This window comes from Macrotis lagotis, chromosome X, assembly GCF_037893015.1.
Source record: "Macrotis lagotis isolate mMagLag1 chromosome X, bilby.v1.9.chrom.fasta, whole genome shotgun sequence".
Classification (NCBI taxonomy): Eukaryota; Metazoa; Chordata; class Mammalia; order Peramelemorphia; family Peramelidae; genus Macrotis; species Macrotis lagotis.
In genome coordinates this window covers 579,296,172-579,317,936 of record NC_133666.1, presented here as the reverse complement: position 1 = coordinate 579,317,936, position 21,765 = coordinate 579,296,172, and the positions used below count along the sequence as shown (strand labels likewise).

General features: G+C 35.1%; 1 pseudogene; it reads left to right on the top strand.

Moving 5' to 3' along the window:
* LOC141499379 (protein FAM50A-like) overlaps nt 1-4,391 on the top strand; it is a 35,842-nt pseudogene extending 31,451 nt beyond the window's left edge.
* The last annotated feature ends 17,374 nt before the right edge of the window (nt 4,392-21,765 follow it).

Genomic DNA, 21,765 nt, shown 5'->3' with positions numbered 1-21,765 from the left:
ATGGATTTTCAATGATTTTTTTAATCTTACCTTTAAAAAAGAACAGAGCTAAACATAAAATTTGATTTTCAAATGCAAGATTCAAGATACCAAGACTGAAGAGACCTTCATAAAAAGGTAATGGAGGGGCAGCTAGGTGGCATAGTGGATAAAGCACCAGCCCTGGAGTCAGGAGTACCTGGGTTCAAATCCGGTCTCAGACACTTAATAATTACCTAGCTGTGTGGCCTTGGGCAAGCCACTTAACCCTGTTTGCCTTGCAAAAACCTAAAAAAAAAGACCAAAATAAAAGGTAATGGAAAGGGGAAAAATGTTAGTCAATAATATTAAACTATGTATACCTCTACATAGGAAGATAATACTTGAACCTCTTAAGAATTATATTTCTCTTAGGATAGCTAAAAGAAACCTACATAAACAGAGGTTATGAGGTTATGAGTCTAGACTGATCATGAAAATGATAATGTCTTAGCAGATAGTTTAGCTCATAAAGATAATATTTCTATTGGGACAGTGATGTTGCTTTACATGATATTTTACATCAGGAAGGTGGCATTTCTATAGGGATAATTGCAGGGAGTATACTTGGAAAGAGCATGTGTGTGTGTATAACTTGTTCATATTTTGATGATGCTTATGTCTTTTGAAGATTATATTTCTAATGGGACAGTTAAAGGAAGTATACTTGGACAGAGTCTGTGGGCAGAAAGTGATTATGAGGTAATGATACTTATAAATCAATCAATCAATCAGCCCTTGACAATTGTACTTCTTTCAACTTAGATAAAAGAAATATAGCTTGATAGAATATATGAGAACAAGACAGGTATAAAACAATTAAGACATGAAAAGAAGAATGCAAGGCATTAGAGCATAAATAACCTCACATGAAGAGGCAGAAAGGATATATTATAGTAGAGGGAAAGAAGGGAAAATTTGAGCACTAAGTAAATCCTACTCTCAACAGACTTCACTGAAAGAGGTAGTAACATATAGTTCCAATTGGGTTTAGAAATTTATCTTCCATGGAGTCAAGATGTTGGTATGAAGCTAGCCTGCTCCTGCAACTTTTCCCTACACAAAACTAAATGAAGCCATTGCACTGACATTAAAGCTATAGATCCCACCAAAAAAAGACAAGATCCACAGAAGTTTTCAATGGTAGACATCATGGAGGATCTTCATTGAAGATTTGTCTCTTTATGGGAAAGAGAGAAACAAAGCCTAGCTAGCTGGGAGAATGGGAAAGCCAGTAGTGCAGTCCAGGTTCCAACAGTTTGACAACAGTGTAGTCTTGCTAGCTAGACAGCAACCCAGCAGGGAGGGACCCAACACTAAACAAAGATTAGATCCAGAGAAGACTAGGGCAAAAGAAAATACTGGCTTGGGAACAAACCACTGCAAAGGTAGAACCTTGACATAGAGGAGGGAAAAAACCTCTGAAAAGGCAATTCTTGGACTGCATAGGCAATATCTTGGCTAATGACAAATCAAGGGTCAGAACCCAGCACCATCATAAAAACCTTGGGTCTATACCCCAGGATTAGAGATCAGACATTTCAAGATAAGCAAAAAAGCTAAAAGAGCACTTGCTATAGAAAGCTACTATGCAGATAAAGATGATAACAATGCCACTTTGGGAGAGGAAAAGAGTGAAAAATTACCCACAGAGGAAGTCTTAAAAGAATCTATGAATTGGACTCAAATCCAAAAATTCATAGAAGAACTTACAAAAGAATTTAAAAATGAAAGGAGAGAGAAGAAAAATGGAAAAAAGAAATGAGTCATGCAGGAAAATTATGAAACATTTACCATAGAAATCAACTCCTTTAAAAGTTAAAATAACCAAAAACAATAAAACTATTCATACCCTTTAATCAAGCAATTCCAATTCTAGAACTATATCCAGAAGAAATTGTAAAAATATGGGGAAAATACTGCATGTTCCAAAATATTCAAAGCAGCTCTCTTTATAGTGGCAAAGAATTAAAAACTGAGGGGATGCCTATCAATTGGGGAATGGTTAAACAAGTTATATACAAGAATATTATGGAATATTATTGTTCTATAAGAAACCATAAATGGTCAGACTCTAGAGAAGCATGCAATGACTTACAGGATCTGATGCTGAGCAAAGAGAACAGAAGCAAGAGAACAATGTACACATTTACAACAACACTGTGAGATGATCAACCTTGATGGAAACAGCTCCTCTCAGCAGTTCAGAGAGCTAGGACATATGTATTTCACTGGTTATGGACTATACTATCTCTAACCAAAGGAAGAAAACAGAACAAAACAAAACACACAGGAAAAATAAAACAACCCTTCTGAATTTGGTGAACATTTTATAAAAATTATCTCCTATTTATCTTTTCCCCTTAATCCTCATGCTCAAATCCACATGCTCAAAATTACTAATTTATAAATGTGTTTAACAAAATATGTATGTAAAATGCTAACCTGACTGTTCCCTGTTGAGGGGAGGGGGGTGGGAAAGGAGGAAATATGGATATACAAGTGGATGAGAATAAATAAATAGATTTTAAAAAGCAAAAATAATTAACTGGATAAAGAATGTAACTCTTCAAAAAATAAAATTGACCAACTGGAAAAAAACACAAAATAACACCCTAAAAATTACAATTGGACAAATATAAATCAATGAATATATGAGATTACAAAATGCCATCAAAGTAAAAAGACTGACAAGATTGAAGGAAAAATATAAAGTACCATTTATGAAAAAGAAATGACCTGAAAAATAGATACAGGAGAGATAATTTATGAATTACTGGACTCCTAGAAAGCTTAGATAAAAAAAAAAGAACCTGAAAAACATCTTTCAAGAAATTATTGGAGAAAACTGTCCAAATCTGCTAGAGCAAGACAAGAAGACAAAATAGCCACTGAAAGAATACACAAAACTTCCAAGAAAAAATCCCAGGTTAAACCTCCAAGGGCTATCATAGCCAATTCTATAATTCTCAAAGGAGAAAATACTGCAAGCAGCAAAAAGGAAGCAATTTAAATAAAAGAAAACACAATCAGAGTGGCACCGCGCGAGCCCGACTGCCTGCGCGGGGGAGACCAGCCCTTCCTCTAGCGCCCCGGCCGGGCCCCGAGCCCACCACTGCCACCCCCATGGCTCAGTACCAAGGGGGCTGCCAGCGAGGCGGGCCGCGCCAGGCACCTCATGAAGAAGCGGGAGAAGCAGCGGGAGCAGATGGAGCAGATGAAGCAACGCATCACCGAGGAGAACATCATGAAGTCAAACATTGACAAGAAATTCTCAGCTCATTATGATGCAGTCGAGGCTGAGCTCAAGTCCAGCACTGTGGGTCTTTGTAACCCTGAATGACATGAAGGCCAAGCAGGAAGCCTTGGTGAAGGAGCGGGAAAAGCAGCTGGCTAAAAAGGAACAGTCCAAAGAACTTCAACTAAAACTACAGAAACTTCGAGAAAAGGAGCGCAAGAAGGAAGAGAAGCGGAAGATCTCTAGCCTGTCCTTCACCTTGGATGAGGAAGAAGAGGAGGAAGATTTGGATGAAGAAGATCTTGAACGGGAAGAGATCCCCTCAAAGAAGAGAAAATTAGGAAAGAACCCAGATGTGGACACAAGCTTTCTTCCTGATCGTGACCGAGAGGAAGAGGAAAATAGGCTCCGAGAAGAACTTCGGCAGGAATGGGAGGCCAAGCAGGAGAAAATCAAGAGTGAAGAGACTGAAATTACCTTTAGTTAGTGGGATGGCTCTGGGCACCGAAGGACCGTCAAGATGAAGAAGGGGAGCACAATGCAACAGTTTCTGCAAAAGGCCTTGGAGATCCTGTGCAAAGATTTCAGTGAGCTAAGGTCTGCAGGAGTGGAGCAACTCATGTACATCAAGGAGGATCTGATTATCCCCCATCATCACAGCTTCTATGACTTTATCGTCACCAAGGCCAGAGGGAAGAGTGGCCCACTCTTTACCTTTGATGTCCATGATGATGTTCGGCTGCTCAGTGATGCCGCAGTAGAGAAAGATGAGTCACATGCAGGAAAGGTGGTGCTAAGGGGCTGGTATGAGAAGAACAAGCATATTTTTCCAGCCAGCCGCTGGGAACCCTATGACCCAGAGAAAAAGTGGGACAAGTACACGATTTGATAAGCACCTGTAAAAGACAGCATGTGAATTTTTATCACCTCACTTTTCTTCCATCCCCCTCCCCTCCCTACTCTTGCTTATTTGTTTCTCTTTCCCTCCCCAATCTTGGGGCTTCACCCTTCCCACTTGGGTCTCCTAGGACTACACATACAACTGAAAGCATACCCTGGAACCAGTCCAGTTTGGGTGGGGCTGTTGCACAAATGGTCCCTGAATTTCTATTCCCTAATTCTATTGTTCCTTTCATGTTTCTTATTTTAAAATAAACTTTTATGTGATTAAAAAAAAAAGAAAACACAATCAGACTAGACTACACAGGACTTATCAACTTCAACACTGAAGGACTGTAAGACCTGGAATACATATATCAGAGGGTAAAGGACCCTGGATTACAACCAAGAATTTACTACCCTGTAAAATTCATCATATTCTGTCAGGGGAAAATATGGATGTTTAATGAAATAGAGGACTTCTAAAATTTCCTGATAAAAGGACTAGAACTGAAAAGAGAATTCAGTCTCCAAATACATGATTCAAGAGATGTATTAAAGGGCAAACAAAAGGGGGAAGAAACAAAACAAAACAAAACAAAACATAGCAAATGTTAGTCAAGATGATCAAATTGTATACAACCCTGCAATGGAAGTTATAATACTTGTACCTCTTGGGAATTGTATTTCTCTTAGGATATTTAAAAGGGTTGAATATAATTGAAGAGATTGGATTTAGGGGATATGGATATGGTTGGTTCTGTCTTTCCATTGAAGAGGACCAAGATAACATCACTATATTTGAGACAAAAAAAATCTGGAGCATTTACTCTAAATAGATTTATTTTAGTTTCCTTTGACCTACTTTAATTCTACTTTGCTCACAAAGCTTAGCACTCCCCTTGTTTAGAGAATCCTCTTGGGCAGTCCTGAGTCAGTGTCTCCCATAGCTTACAATCAATTATAAAATTCTCTCTCTTTTTTTATTAAAGATTTTATTTATTTGAGTTTTACAATTTTTCTCCCAATCTTACTCCCCCCCCCCCCACGGAAAGCAATCTGTCAGTCTTTATTTTGTTTCCATGTTGTACATTGATCCAAATTGAGTGTGATGAGAGAGAAATCACATCCTTAAGGAAGAAACAAAAAGTATAAGAGATAACAAGATCAGACAATAAGATATGTTTTTTTCTAAATTAAAGGGAATAGTCCTTGAACTTTGTTCAAACTCCAAGGCTCTTTATCTGGATAAAGATGGTGATTGTAAAGTTCTTAAGAGAGACCTTCAGACTGTATCTGTGGTTGTACTTTGATAGTATTTTGAGCTTATCAAACAATCAGGCAATCAATTAATTAAGTTTTGATCGATGGTACTTGATTGATAGTATTTCTATTGATAAATAACACCAAATGAAGAGACAAAAGATCTATTATATTAGAAGGAAAGAAGGGATTAAATTCTATTCAATAGATTTGACCCACTGAGAGAATAAGATACATTCCCATTTGGGTTTAAAAATCTACCCTATTCTACAGGGAAGTGTGGGGAAGGGAAGGAAAAGAAAGGTGAAGAAGGAACTGAAAATAGGGGAGGTGAAGGTATACGTAAAGATAAAGGTAAATTTTGAAAGAAAAGTTAAAGGGGAAGGGAGTAAAACTTTGGTGAGGAGAAATAAGAGGAAAGAAAAGAGAAAAATATAAATGGGGAAAGATGGCATGGAGGGACATACAGAATTAGTAATCTTAATTGTAAATGTGAATGGGATGAGCTCTCCTATAAAAGAGAACCAGATAGTCAAATGGATTAAAAACCAGAATCCTACAATATGCTGTTTACAAGAAATACATTTGAAGCAGAGTAATACACACAGGGTAAAAGTAAAAGTATGGAGCAAAATACATTATGCTTCAGCTGAAGTAAAAATATCAGGGGTGATGCAAAAGCAAATATTGATCTCACTAAAAGGAAACTACATCTTCTTAAAAGACACCATAGGTAATGAAGCTATATCATTATTAAACATCTATGCACCTAGTGGAATAGCATCCAAATTTCTAGAGGAAAAGTGGAGTGAATTACAAGGAGACATAGACTGCAAAACCTAAATAATAGGGGACTCCAACCTCTCTCTCTCTCTCTCACAGACCTAGATAAATCTAACCACAAAATAAACAAGAAGGAAGTGAAGAAGGTGAATAAATCTTAGAAAACTTAGCTGTGATAGACCTCTGGAGAAAACTTAAAGGGGATATTAAGAACATACCTTTTTCTCTGCAGTACATGGCACTTATATCAAAACTGACTGTATACTAGGACATTAAAAACCTTATAATCAAATGCAGGAAGGCAGAAATAATAAATGCATACTGTTTAGACTATGATTCAATAAAAATGACATGCAATAAAGGTCATGAAAAGATTACCCCCAAATTAATTGGAAACTAAATAACTTTAATTTTAAATAATAAATGGATCAAACAGGAATTCTTAGAAATAATCAATAATTATATACAAGAAAATGATAACAATGAGACAGCATACCAAAATTTATAAAATGCAACCAAGACAATTTTAAGGGAAAATCTTATATCTCTAAATGTTTATATGAATAAAATTTATAGGGTTTCAAGTTGTTCCCCAATTAATTAATGCTCAAAGGATATTAAAAGACAGTTTTCAAATGAAGAAATTGAAACTATAAAATATTTTTTATGAAAAATGATCCAAATCATTACTGATTAGAGAAATGCAAATTAAAACAACTCTGAGGTATCACCTCATACCTATTAGATTGGATAAGTTGAGAAAAGGTAAAATAATCAGTACTGGAGAGATTGTGGGAAGATTGGGGCATTAATGCAAAAAAAAATCAGGGATAGTGATCCTAATCTCAGACAAAGCAAAAGCAAAAATAGATCTGTTTAAAAGGGATGAAGAAGGAAACTAAGAAGGAAACATTATAAATGATTCCATAGACAATGAAGTAATATCCACATTAAATATACATGCTCTAAGTAGTATAGCATTCAAATTATTTTTTTGTGATTTTTGCTAGGCAATGGGGTTAAGTGATTTGCCCAAGGTCACATAGCTAAGTAAGTATTATATGTCTGAGTGGGCATTTGAATTCAAGTCTTCCTAACTCCTGGGTTGTTGCTCTATCCACTCTATCACCCAAGTTGTCCCTCAGTATGTAAATTTCTAAGAGGAGAAGCTAAATGAATTAAAGGAAGACATAGAAAACAAAACTATACTCCTGGGGGATTTCTACCTTCCTCTTTCAAAATTAGATGAATTTAACCACAAAATAATCAAGGAGAAAGTTAAGGAAGTAAATAAAACTTTAGGAAAATTAGATATGATGTACTTCTGGAGAAAACTGAATGGAAACAGAAAGGATTATTCCTACATATCTCTGGTACATAGCGTCTACACAAAAATGGACCATGAATTAAGGCATAAAAATCTCATAATCAAGTGCAGAAAAAGTAGAATTATTAAATACATCCTTTTTTGGATTATGATGCAATAAAAATTATATGTAATAAAGGACTGTGGAAAGATAAACTAAAAATTAATTGGTTACTAATTTGAAAAATTTTTTAAAAATGAGTGGATCAAATAACAAATCATAGAAATAATTAACTAATTAATTCAAGACAATGCCAATGATGATAATATCATGCCAAAACTTGTGGGATGTAGCCAAAACAGTTAATAGAGGAAATTTTATATTTCTACATGCTTATATGAATAAAATAGAGAAAGAGGCATACAACCAAAAAAACCCAAAAAAGAACTAATTAAAAATCCCCAAGTAAAATACAAAATTAGAAATTCTGAAAAATCAAAGGAGAAATTAACACAATTAAAAGTAAGAAAAATATGGAACTAATGAATAAATAGAAGAGTTAGTTCCATATTTTTCTTACTTTTAATTGTGTTAATTTCTCCTTTGATTTTTCAGAATTTCTAATTCTGTAAATGCAAAAAATTAAACTTTTAATCTGATTTTTTTTTAAAAAAAAAAGAAAATCAAATTACCAGTATCAAAAAAGGTGAATTCACCACTAATGAGAAGGAAATTAAAGCAATAATTTGGACCTATTTTGCCCAAATGTATGCCAATAAATCTGCCACTTTAAGTGAAATGAATTGAATATTTGCAAAAATATATACTGCCCAGATTAACAGAAGAGGAAATAACCTCATTTCTGAAAAGGAAATTGAAGAAGCAATCAAGAAAGGTCCTAAGAACATTTCCAGGACTAGAAGAATTTACAAGGGAATTCTACTATATATTTATAGTATTTAAAAAAGTAGGTGAAGTAGGAGTTCTGCCAGATTCCTTTTATGACACCAACATGTTGCTGATATTGAAATCAGGAAAAGTCAAAACAAAGCAAATTTATAGACCTAATCTCCCTAAAAAATATTGGTGCAAAATTTTACATAAAATTTTTAGCAAAGAGATTACAATAAGTTCTTACTAGGATAAATATACCATGATCAGATAGTATTTATACCAGGAATGCAAGGATAGTTTAAAACTAGGAAAACAATCAATATAATTGACCAAATCAATAAAAAAATTAACAGACATCATATAATTATCTCAATAGATGCTGAAAAAGCCTTTGGCAAAGCACAGCACCTGTTCCTATTAAAAACATAGGCATAGAGTTTTCTTTAAAATGATAAGCAGTAAATTATGTAATAGATAAAAACTAGCAGCTTTTTCAAAAAGATTGGAATGAAACAAGGCTGTCCATTATCACTACTATTATTCAATATTGTATTAGAAATGTTAGCTTTAGCAAAAAGAAAAAGAAATTGAATTAGAATAGGCAATGAGGAAACAAACTTTCACTCTTTGCAGATGATATGATGATATATTAAGAGAACCCTAGAGAATCAACTAAAAATCACTTGAAAGAATTAACAGCTTTACCAAAGTAACAGGATATAATATAAACCCATATAAATCATCATCATTTCCATAAATGAGAAACAAACCCAACAGCAAGTGACAGAGAAATTCCCTTTAAAGTAACTATAGACAACTTTAAATGCTTGGGAATCTATTGCTAAGACAAATTTAGAAATGATATAAAAACAATAACAAAAAAATTTTCCCAGAAAAAAATAAAAAGTCAGATCTAAACAATTGGAGAAAATGTCAGTTGCTCATGAGTAGGCCAAACTAATGTAATAAAAATGACAATTTTTATAAATTAAATTACTTATTCAGTGCCACATTAATCAAATGATCAAAAAAAATCTGTTTTACAGAGTGAGAAAAATAGCAACAAAATTCATCTGGAACAACAAAAGGTCAAGAATATTGAGGGAATTAGTGAAAAAAATTCAAGGGAAGGTAGCCTAATTATACTATATCTAGATCTATTATAATAAAGTTGTAGTCATCAAAACTTCCTAGTACTGGTTAAGAAATAGAGAAATGCAATAGATTACCATATTTCCCTCATGTATAAGACACTCACATGTATAAGATGCATCTTAATTTTTTTTTTTAGTTTTTGAAAGGCAATGGGGTTAAGTAACTTGCCAAAGGTCACACAGCTAGGTAATTGTTACGTGTCTGAGATCGGATTTGAACTCAGGTCCTCCTGACTCCAGGGCTGGTGATCTATCCACTATGCCACCTAGCTGCCCCAGATGCTTCTTAATTTTGGTGTCCTAAATTTGAAAAAAAGTATTATATGAAATTATTGAACTCAAGTTTTATTCATCATGAAATTCAGTTCTGTTCATAAGCTTTCAGATATCTTTTAGGCAAGTCTGATGCATGAACACATATTTAGTCCATTCCATTTTATGAACCTGAAGCACACATTGTGTCTTTTGAGATTAGTAACTTCTTTTTCATCAGCAATTCTTCTTGACTCATGCTGACCCATCTTTGTGGACACTGGAATTCCAATGGCTTTTTGCTCTTCCATCCATCTCTTCAGTTCCCTCTCTAACTCATGCCATTTGGCTGATTTTCTTCTCATGACTTTCCTCTGCCATGGCAGAGTTTTCAATAGGGTTTCTCCTTCCCATAGCCAGTCTTGGATTGTTTACTGTTGGTCCAACCTTAGGTTCAGCAGGATGATTTCCATTCACTTTTGCAAACTGGATTACTTTTAACTTGAATTCAGCACTGTTCAAAAATCTTTTCTGAGCCATTTCTGGGCAGAACATGACAAAATGTAGCCTAATATATTGGTAGCAAATGCAAAACAATGAGCACAAAGACAAGTGCGAAAAAGAGGGAAATTCAAGTAAAAAATAATCTGCAACCACTGTGTAAGACACTCCCAGCTTTTAGACCCCCAATTTTTCAAAAACTGTTGTGCCTTATATATGGGGAAATATAGTAGGTACAAAAGAAAAAAGCAGTAAATGACTATAGTAGTCTACTGTTTGATACACTGGGATAAGAACTCACTATTTGACAAAACTGCAGGGAAAATGGGAAAGTAGTATAGCAAAAACTAGCTACAGACCATATCTCACATCCAAAATGGGGACAGGATTTAAATATAAAGGGTGGGTCCATAGATCAATTAAGAGAACAAAAAGTAGTCTGTCAGCTCTATAGAAAGTGATGACCAAATAGGAAAGAGAGAATATTATAAACTGCAAAATGAATGATTTTGACTACCACCTCATATCTATCAGACTTACTAAGATGACAAAAAAATGACCAATATTATAAAGGGAAAACTGGGACACTAATGCATTGTTTGTGGATTTGTGAATCGATTCAACCTTTCTGGAGAGCAATTTGGAACCACACCCAAAGGCAATAAAACTTACATATTCCATGATCCAGTTATACCTCTACAAGGTTTGTATCCCAAAGAGATCATAAAAAAGGAAAAAAGACATATATACAAAATTTTTTTTAGGGAAGGATATTTATAGAAGTTCTTTTTTGAAGTGGCAAATAATTGGAAATTGAGGGAATGGCCATAAATTGGGGTGTGACTGAACAAGTTATGGTATATGAATGTTGTGGATTTCTACTGCTCTGTAAGAAATCATGAGCAGGCCAACTTTAGGAAAGCCTGGAAAGACTTGTACAAACTGTTAGGGATTTGAAATGGAGAACAATGTATACATTAAGAATACTACTGTGAGATGGATCGACTATGATGGATGAAGTTCCTCTTAACATTCAGTGATCAAAGACAATTCTGAGGGACTTGTTAGGGAAAATATCATTCTTATCCAGAAAGAAGAAAAACCAAACAAAAACCCCAGTAACTATGGAATCTGAATACAGAGGAAAGTATATTATATTTTTTCTTTCTTTTTCATGGTTTTCCCCCTTAACTATAATTCTTCTTTCAGAGCATAGCTAATATGGAAAATATATTAAACACTATTATATAAATACAAATAATGGATGCTGAAAACTACTTTTTCACGTATTTGTGAAAAAAATTAAAATTTAACCAATTTCTTTGTGATGTTTTCTTTTTCATTCTATTTTACTTTATCCTTTCAGTTAAATCCTTAACCTAGTGTAAAGCGAGTTATAACAGATCATCTGCCATAATCAAATAGCAAATGTTCCTCCTTTGTAGCAATGAAGTATAATTGAGCCAAACAAGCCAAACAAGTTAACTTGTCTTTCTATGTCATCATATACTTCATTCTGCATCTTTTGTATTTTGTTAAAATATTTATTATTTTTTCCAACTACATGCAATAGTTGTTTTAAACAATCCTTTTTTTGCAAGATTTTGAGTTTCACATTTTCTGTCTTCCTCATTTCCCTACCCTCTTCCCCTGTCAGAAAGCAATCTATTATAGGCTATACATATGAAGCTATGCTAAACAAAAATCGATATTAATCATGTTGTGAAAGAAGAATCAGAACTATTAGAGGGAAAAATGATACCTAAGACAATTTTAAAAAATTGAAGATAGTAAACTTTAGTCAGTATTTAGATTCCATAGTTCCTTCTGGATATGGATGGTATTTTCTATCTCAAGTCTTTTAGAATTATCTTTAATTACTGTACTTCTGAGATGAATAAAGCTATAGTTGATCATCACCTAATATTTTTGCTGGTGTGTACCATGTTCTTCTGGTTTCTGTGCCTATATTTTTTACTACCTCTCTTTTGAAAGGAGGGAGGCATGCTTCTGTATGTGTTTTCTAAAGTCACAATTAGTGATGATATTGATCAAAGATATGCTATCTTTCAAGGATTTCTCATATTATTGTGATTATTGGTAAGTTATTCTCTTTTTGCTTATATAGTTCAGCTAGAGATAATAAAAAATCTTCCTAAGCTTCTCTAAAAATTTCATAGCCATAATTTCCTATGTTACAATCATATTGTGGTACATTCATATACTGTAATTTTTAGGCCATTCCCCAATTGACAGACATCCATCTTGCTTCTGGTTCTGTACTACCACAAGAATAATGCTCTGAATATTTTCAAATTTGTGGACCTTCCTTTCTGTTTTCGAAAAGCACATGACTCTACTTGGTGTATGACAGACTCTTAAATGTTTGTTGAAGTAAGGGCTTGAAGGATTTGGTCTTGAGCTAGGTATAATGACTGACGGATCTTTATGGATGAATTGTCTACATAGTTTACAGCATAGACTAAATGGTAACATAACATAGCATAACAACATAACAGAGCCTCATAACATACTATATAGGCTCTTATCTGGTTCTGTGGAACAAAGTATTGTACTTAAAGATGAGATCAAAACAACAATCAGCACTGGAAAAGAACTCAGAGGACATTGCTTGACCCTTAAGATTATCTCTGATATAATAATGTGTTTCTAGATCAGAAATTAGAATTCTCAATATTATAATCTCATTTTGAAGCCCAAATCACACATAAAATTAAAAGTACAGGCTCAGCCAACAGCTAACTGGGTGAGGGCTTTCTTGAGCAATAAAGGTGGTTATTTTCTTCTTTTTCTTATTAAAAAATGAGCTATAGGAAAGAAACAGAATTTATTTTCAATCTTCTACTAATATCAAGCCACCAAGTGGATAAAGTCATTTTACAGGCATATAATTGTTAAAACACTTTTACATGCTGAGTAATGTGTATATAGATACTAAAATTCTGCAGCCAACAACATCTTCAGAGGACGGACAATATCATATGAAAAATAACCTTTAAAAAGTCAACTTTCACACTTATTTTTTCCAATGGAAAATATACTACAGGAAAAGGTTAATCAGTGATTCATATTTGACCCCAAATCCCAGATAGTTTTACTCTTCCAAGAAGACAAAGAGAGTCCCTGTCATTCTTTGTAAAGTATCTCGGGAGAAGAGGATTGGATTGATGATTCTACAATGGATCTGGAGAACTGTCTTGGCATTTGTACTTCATGAGGATTCAGAGATGACCCTTCAAGACCTAATATAAATATGGGAAGGGTCTTCATGAAGTCTTCCTCAACTCCTTCTATCCTCAACCCTAACCCTGAGTCTAATCAGCATGGAGTGGTAACACAAGGAAAAGCATTTAAAGAAAAGTTTTACTGTTGAATAAATAACATTCCCAGGCCTTACTTTCACTGGTCAGAGTTTATATGGGGCACAGTTACTGTGAATCATGTCAACTTCCCCAAGGTTCTATGGGCATGGCAGCCACTTCCCAGATGCCTTCCCTCCCAATACTTACTAAGTGCATTTTGGGTGAAACAGACTACTCCTTATCCTAGTAGGACAGTAATTTTGGCTGTTCATGGCCCCCAGGAGAATTATAAAAGCCAGTTCCATAGTGGTTGGGTAGAGCTGCTCAACAAGCAATTATTGAACTATATTGATTGGCCTTGAATCCTATTAATTCCCAAGCTCATTATATCTTTAGAGAAAGGCATAAGCTGTGGTCTGTAATGGATAGCTAGAAATTATTCAGCTAAGGAACTCTTGAGAGAGATCATTTGTCCAGATACAAGAATATGAACATCACATTGCTACATGAAAAATATTCTAATATCATCTGAACTTTACCAGTTTTGTAGCCTTTGTAATATCAGTAATTTCCTAAAATCTCAAAAGTTTTGAATGAGTCCCTTCTGCTCTTTGTGTTTAAATATCCTTATTTGTAAACGGTAGTGGTTAGACAGATGGTATCATAGGTTTCTTGATTTATCAGATTATGAGGTTGTAGAACCTAGAATTGGAAAGGTCTTTAGATATCATTTAGTCCACTGGTCTTCAGGCTGTGTCCTTATTCCCATGCTTATTACCTTGATGTTTTGGCATTGTGCTATCAAACACCTTTTCTGAGGATGAATACACCATCAAAGTCAACTTCCACACTACCAGTAAATTATTCAACTTGAAAAGGTCACAAACCAAGCCCAAAGTTGAGGGAGTGTTAGTACATGGTTTTCTGGTTGTGGATGATGGTGCATTTGTGCAGTCTCTGAAACTGATTTGTTAAAAATGTGGATTGATTCTCTACTTCTTGTGCTAATTTTGGCCTAACAATTAATACCAAAAAAAAGACAGGTACTCCATCAGTTAGTACCACATCATCCATATGTGCAACCCTTGGCTACCAAAAATGGAGAAGTTTTAAATACTGTGAATAAGTTCACTTTCCAGCAAGCTGCATTGCTAATTAGGTTGATACATGAAGTACTCAGTATTTGGGAGCCTCAAAAAGAAAGTATGGGAGAGAAGAGGTATTATTAGACTACAAAACTGAAGCTCTACAGAGCTTTTGTGTTGACCTCATTGTTGTATGCTTGTGAAATCTGGACAATTTACCAGCACTATGCCAGGAAACTGAATCACTTCCATTTACACTGTCCTTGGAAGTTTCTTAAAACTACCTGGCAGAAGATACCAGACACTGAAGTCCTTTCTTAAGCTAACCCTGACAAGCATTCAAGCATTACCACAGAAAGCATAACTATTATGGACTGGCCACATTGATGGAATGCCAAATATAGGCTGACCAAAAATGACTATTTTCTGGTGAACTCTTACAGGGGAAAGCTCTCATAAATGGGGGTCAGTAAAAGCAATTCAAGGACACTATGTAGGTCTCTCTTAAGAACTTTGAAATTGATTTGGCAGCATGGAAGACATTGGCCCAGGACTGCCCTCATTCCAGAGGGTGTTGTGCTCTATAAGAATGGAAGCAGTTCAAAGGAATTGTGAGATTTGGGCCTGACCTGTGGTGGAACATTCTGGGCTCAAATGGTTCTCATCATCCACAGTAATTTGTAACTCACATAGTGATGCCATTTTATTCTTCTTTGAAAAATGAAAGAGAAGAACCAACCAACCAACCAACCAACCAATGACCAGTCTATTCCTTCATTTTATAGATGAAGAAAGAGGTACAGAGAGGGGAAGAGACTAGGCACAACTGATAAATAACAGAGATAATAGTTATTTTACCACCACTCCGTACTACCCCCTTCAGAATTACAGAATGAAACTCTTTGTTTTTTGCTGGATATCTCTCTTATCAGTTATTAATCAACCAAAAAACTCTTAAGTGCCTATTACGCACCAAGAACATAGCATATATTTTTCAGGTACCTAATAAATATTATTGGGATTCATAGATTAATTTCCTCATTAGCTTTTATATGAGGCCTAAATAGGAAATAATGAACTGAAACTAGTATAATTTGATGTCACTTGATGGTTTTAATATAAAAATGGACAAGCATGAAGTTTATTTTGCAGAGGAATGAGTAATAGACCACACACAAACAGTTGAATGTTTGATTTGGTCTACATTCTTCCTTGGGCTTCTTTTCTTCATGCTAATACTCAATTCAGTGTAATTGTTTTTGGTTCTCAATCATTCAGTCAATAAGCAGCTATTGAATGCTTACTTTTTGCCCTACCTTTGGGCTATGTGATATGGAATGCAGTGAAAAATAAAATATAATTCCTACCCAAAACTATTTCTAAATTGTCTACTTGACATCTCCTTATGATATTTAACCAATTCCTCACATTGGGACCATCAAAACCCAAACTCGGCATCTCCTCCTACCAGAAACTGATGTCTTCATCATCCTCTATTCTGGTCTCTTTGTTACCTATCCAAGTAGGAGACTTGGAGTTTTCATGATACCTCTTTCTCTTATTTCTCTACAGTCAATCAGTTGCTAGACTCTGTTGTTTTTTACATGAATATATCTTGCATCCTTTGCTACTTTTCAGTTCTACTAACACATCTGCATCACAGACCCTTCCTTATCTCTTACCTGGTCTAATCCTAATTGTTCTTCCTGCTTCTAGCCTGATAACCAGGAATCCACCAGAAGTATGGTATAGATGTCAATCTTAAGGAATTAGTATCTGTAGCACCAAGAATAAAAGGAACACTGAGGGCTTACTTCCCTTCTTTCAACTCCAGCTAAAGTGCTTGGGTTTCATGAGAATTTTTCTTCTTCTTCATTGTCCAGCTTCTGACATTTGAATTGTGATCATGCTAGAGAAGACAATTTTTCTTATTGTATTTGGCTGAGGCAGGGCTATTGTGGGTGGTTTCAATATTTAAGCCTGGAGCATAGAAAGTATTGCACAAATGCCAAGAATTGAATTTTATTTTTAAATCTTGATTTTTCACAGAATCTGGAAATTATGATCTTCTCTTGTTATAAGGGCCCACACATAAAAGTGTTGACCGGGGACTTTTCCAGGCTTGCAGTAGGTAGCAGGTCTTCCTCACTTTGTCTATATTCCCTTCATAAGTCTCTCATCCTGCTTTGATGCTTACCTCAATAATCAACCATGGGTTTCTTTCTGATTGAGGTAAATGGTTTTGCAGTTCTTGGTGAGGGGCACAAACACTGTAGCCACATGCTGGAATGGAAAGAGAACTGGACTAGACATCCTAAGACTGAAGTCCTGTGACCTTAGCTAAGTTGGGCCCTTGTTTGACTCATTTAAAAACTAAGGGAACTGGACTAGAATTAGGGATTTTTAACCCAGGGTCCATAAATTCTAAAAATAAATTCCATGTGTGGATAGGTGGCGCAGTGGATAGAGCACAGAACTTCAAATCTGGATTCAGATACTGAGTGGCCTTGGGCAAGCCACTTAACCCCATTGCTTGTAAAAAAACCGAAAAACAAAAAACAAAAACAAAAAAATTCCTTTTGAGAGAACAGAGTAAGAGGATATTTATTAAGGACTGACACTATGCTGATTATTTTACAATTATCTCATTTGATCCTCAAAGGAGTCCAGGGAGTAGGTGTTATAACCTATTCTCCATAATCAAAATAGCATATAATAAATGCTTAATAATAGTTTATTATTATCACTATTTTAGTATTGAGGAAACTGAAGCAAGAGAAGTGACCAAACTAGGGTCACACAACTAAAAAATGTCTGAGTTTGGTTTTGAACTCAGGTCTTTCTGGCTCTAGGTTCAGATTATCTGTTCCACCTAATGAAATGCTTATTTTGATAAATGCATTTCAGTGTCTTCCTTTATATTTTTCTGTATTTACTCTATGCATTTCAAAATCTTTTTGTGAAATGGGGTCCATAGGATTCATAAGATTGCCAAGGGGGTTCATGACCCAGAATAGGATATGAACCCTTATTTCAAAATTCCCTTTTAACTCAAATATTCTATGATTCTTTGTCAGTGGTTCACTACTCAGGGTTTTTACATTTATGACCCTCATCTGTTGACAGCATTGATACTATTAAAAAGTCAAAGAGTATGTGACTGGCCCACATGAATTTCTTATAAAAGAGATACTCAAAGGGTTCCGAGTAGTGGGGGGAGGGGTTGGAACTAATCAATCAATTTAAAGCTCAGTTACCTATGAACTTACTACGTGGCTCTTGGAACTCCTTAACTCGATTCAATAGTTTACTTTTGTCAATATAGATGAAGGGTCTATGACCTCTGAGTTATGACATGGCATGTACTCTTGACTCCCTCATTTGCAATTTTTTCATGGCAGAGTGATCCTTTCTGACTCATCAACTTGAGTTTTCAACTTTCTGCTATCTACTGTTGGCACCAACCCCTTCTCCCATTCCTATGCCACAAGAAGGGCTATTTCCATTATCAAGGTACCCAGCTGTTAACTCCTTATCCTACCCAGATTGGGTTAACTGTGTTTCCATTATGGATGATGGGAATGGTGATAATGAACATTTATTTATTAATATAAACTTTTTAATTTCCTACAATTATATATGTGTAAATGTACATGTAAGAAGCAATGTTGAATGATAGATCTGAGAGTTGGGATAGATATCATTATATGTAATATTAATGTAAATCACCACTAAATATTTATTACTATTTTGTTGCATCTATTTGAGTAGTTTTCCCTATTTGAATGTAAACTTAATGAGGGTACTTCTTGCTGTTGGTATTTATTCTCAGCATTCAGTTGTGTCTAATTCTTCATAACCTCATGGACCGAAACATCCAGGTCTTTCTATTCTCTTCCATCTCTCAAAGTCTGCCCAAGTTCATGTTCATTTTTCCATGACAATATTTGTCCTTTTCATCCTCTGCTGTCCTCTTTTCCTTTTGCCTTCAATTTTTCCTAGCCTCAGGGTCTTTTTCTAATGAGTCCCATCTTTTCATTATATGGTGAAACAGTTAAGATTCCATTTCACATTTGACTTTCCAGTGAATAGCTTGAATTAATTTAAGTATTGTCTGATTTGATCTCTTTGCTGTCCAAGGGACTAATAAAAGTCTTCTCCAGCACTGTAGTTTGAAAATGTCAATTCTTTTTTTTTTCAAGATTTAAATATTTTATTTTTTTTGTTTTTCCAGCTACATGCAACAGTAATTTTTATTAATCTTTTTAGCTAAGGTTTTTGAGTTTTGCCTTTTTCTCCTTCTCTCTCTTATCCTCCTCCCTCCACCTAACAGAAAGTAATATAATATAGGCCATACATGCACAACCATGCTAAACATAGATCTACATTAATCATGCTGTGAAGGAAGAATGAAATCCAACAGGAAGAAAAAAACATTAGACAGAAATGACATTATACATAAGACAATTTTTAAAAATTGAAGAATGCAAGTTTTGGTCTTCATTTAAACTACACAGCTCTTCTCTGGATATGGATAGTATTTTCCATCGCAACTTTTAGAATAGTCTTTAATTATTGTACTACTGAAAAGAAGTACATCATAGTTGATCATCACCCCATGTTGCTGTTAATGTGTATAATATTCTTCTGAGTCTGCTCATTTCACTCAGCTTCAATGCATTTTTCCAGGAAAAATGTCAATTCTGCAGTTCTCAGCTTACCTATAGTTCAGCTTTCACAACTATACAGTGCTACTGAAAAAAAATCATTCCTTTGACATATGGGCCTTTGTTGGCAAGGTGATGTCCCTATTTTTTAGTATGCTGTAGAGATTTGACATAGCTTTCCTTTCAAGGAGCAAACATTTTTTTTTTAAATTTCATGGCTATAGCCATTGTCTGCAGTGTTCTTTGAATCTAAGAATATAAAATCTGATACTGCTTCCATTTTTTCCCCACTATTTGCCAGGAAGTGATGAGACCAGTTGCCAAGATCTTAGATTTTTTTATGTCAAGCTTCCAGCTAGCTTTTATACTTATTTTTAGGATTTTGCAAGGCAAATGGGGTTAAGTGGCCTACCCAAGGCCACACAGCTAAGTAATTATTGTCTGAGGTCGGATTTGAACTCAAGTACTCCTGACTCCAGGGCAGGTGATCTATCCACTGCACCACCTAACTGCCCCTAGCTTTTATACTTTCATAAGAGGCTTCTTCATACATCTTGTTTCTGCCATCAGAATGGCATCATTTGCATATCTAAGATTGTTGATGTTTCTCTTAGTTTAAGGCTCCCTTAATTCCAGCTTTTGATCATCTACCCTATCATTTCACATGATGTCCTCTGCAGATAAGCTAAGTAAATAAGGTGGCAATATACAGCTTCCTGGTACTTCTTTGCTGATCTTAAATCAATCAGTGGTTCCATGTTCCAATCTAGTTGTCTGTTCTTGTTCTACATATAGGTTCCTCAATAGACAAAGAAGATGATCTGGTGCTCCCATATCTTTTACAACTTGCCTCATTTTGTTGTGATTTACATAATCAAAGACATTTGTATAGTCACTAAAACCTTATTGACCTATTCTCAACAATCCAAATAGCATATAATAAATGCTTAATAATATTAATTCATTTATTCATCTGTAATCACAATATTCATACTTTTCAAGTTTATGGGATTCCTGTCAATATCCCCACATGAGCACAATATTTGGAGGAGGTTCACCCAAACTATTGGGTTCCTTCCTCTAGCTCTCTTGATATTGTATGTATATGCTAGAGCAGGTGGACTTGTTTATCTCTTACTCTTGATACAATTGGTCTACTTTTTTCTTCTCTCCAGGTATTTAGAAATAGAATCATGGAATGCTGGGGCAGTGGAGAGAGCACTGGCTCTGAAGTCAGGAAGATCTGAGTTCAAATCTAGCTTTTGATACTTACTAGTTGTGTGAACTTGGGTGTGTCACAACTTTAATTGACTCCAAAAAATAATTATGGAATATTAAGAGGTGGAAGGTATCTCAGAACTCTAGTCTAAGAATGATTCACAAAGGGTAGTCATACAGCCTTTATCTGAAGCTCTCTTGTGTGAAGGAAACCAAAACAAGATAGCGCACTCAACTTTTGAATAACTCTTCATTGTTAGGAAATTTTTCCCCATACATCAAACCTAAAACTGGTTCTCTCTGTCTTCTTCCTGTTGCATCTGGGGTCAAGAAGAAAAAGTCCAATATTATTCTACATAGCATCCCTTCAAATATTTGAAGATAGTTATATTCCTCTCAAGTCTTTTCTTTTCCAGGCAAAGCTTCATTAGTTTCTTCAGCTAATTCAAATATACCTAGGTGTCAGATTTTTTCTCTGGATAATCTTGAGCTTATCACTGGTGTATATATATATAATATATATACACATATATATGTGTGTGTGTATACATATACACACATATATATGTACACACACACACACGTGTGTGTGTGTGTGTGTGTGTGTGTATGTACAATAGGTACTAATTAAAGCAATGTTCCAAATGTGGTTGAATCAGGGAAATATCCTTCCTTATTCTAGACACTAGGTTTCTCTTATTGCAGCCTCAGATTGCTCAAGCTCTTTTGATTACCTTATCTTATGTGAACTCCTCTGGGATTTGCAGGCTATTGAATCCCTTAGATTTTTTTTTAAATAAGTTATCTACTCATTTCTTTTCCATCCTGTATTCATTAAACTGACTTATAAATCTAAATATTTAACCTTACATTTAGGTATAGTGTTTTCTTTGGAACATTCCCAAACTTATATTTACAGCTTGGGTCCTCAGGAGGATGACTAACCTAGCTTCAAGGACTACTGAGGATCTGTATTCATAAAACTAAAGCTCATGAACCCCCACTAGTGAATTAATTTTCAGTAATTTACCAAAACATGCAACCATAAAACTGGGACACAGACTCCAAAAAACATAATACCACATCAGTGGAAAGAGTGCATACATACGTAGGGTTGCTATGTGGCGTAGTGGATAAATCATTGGCCTTGGAGTCAGGAGTACCTGGGTTCAAATCCAGTCTT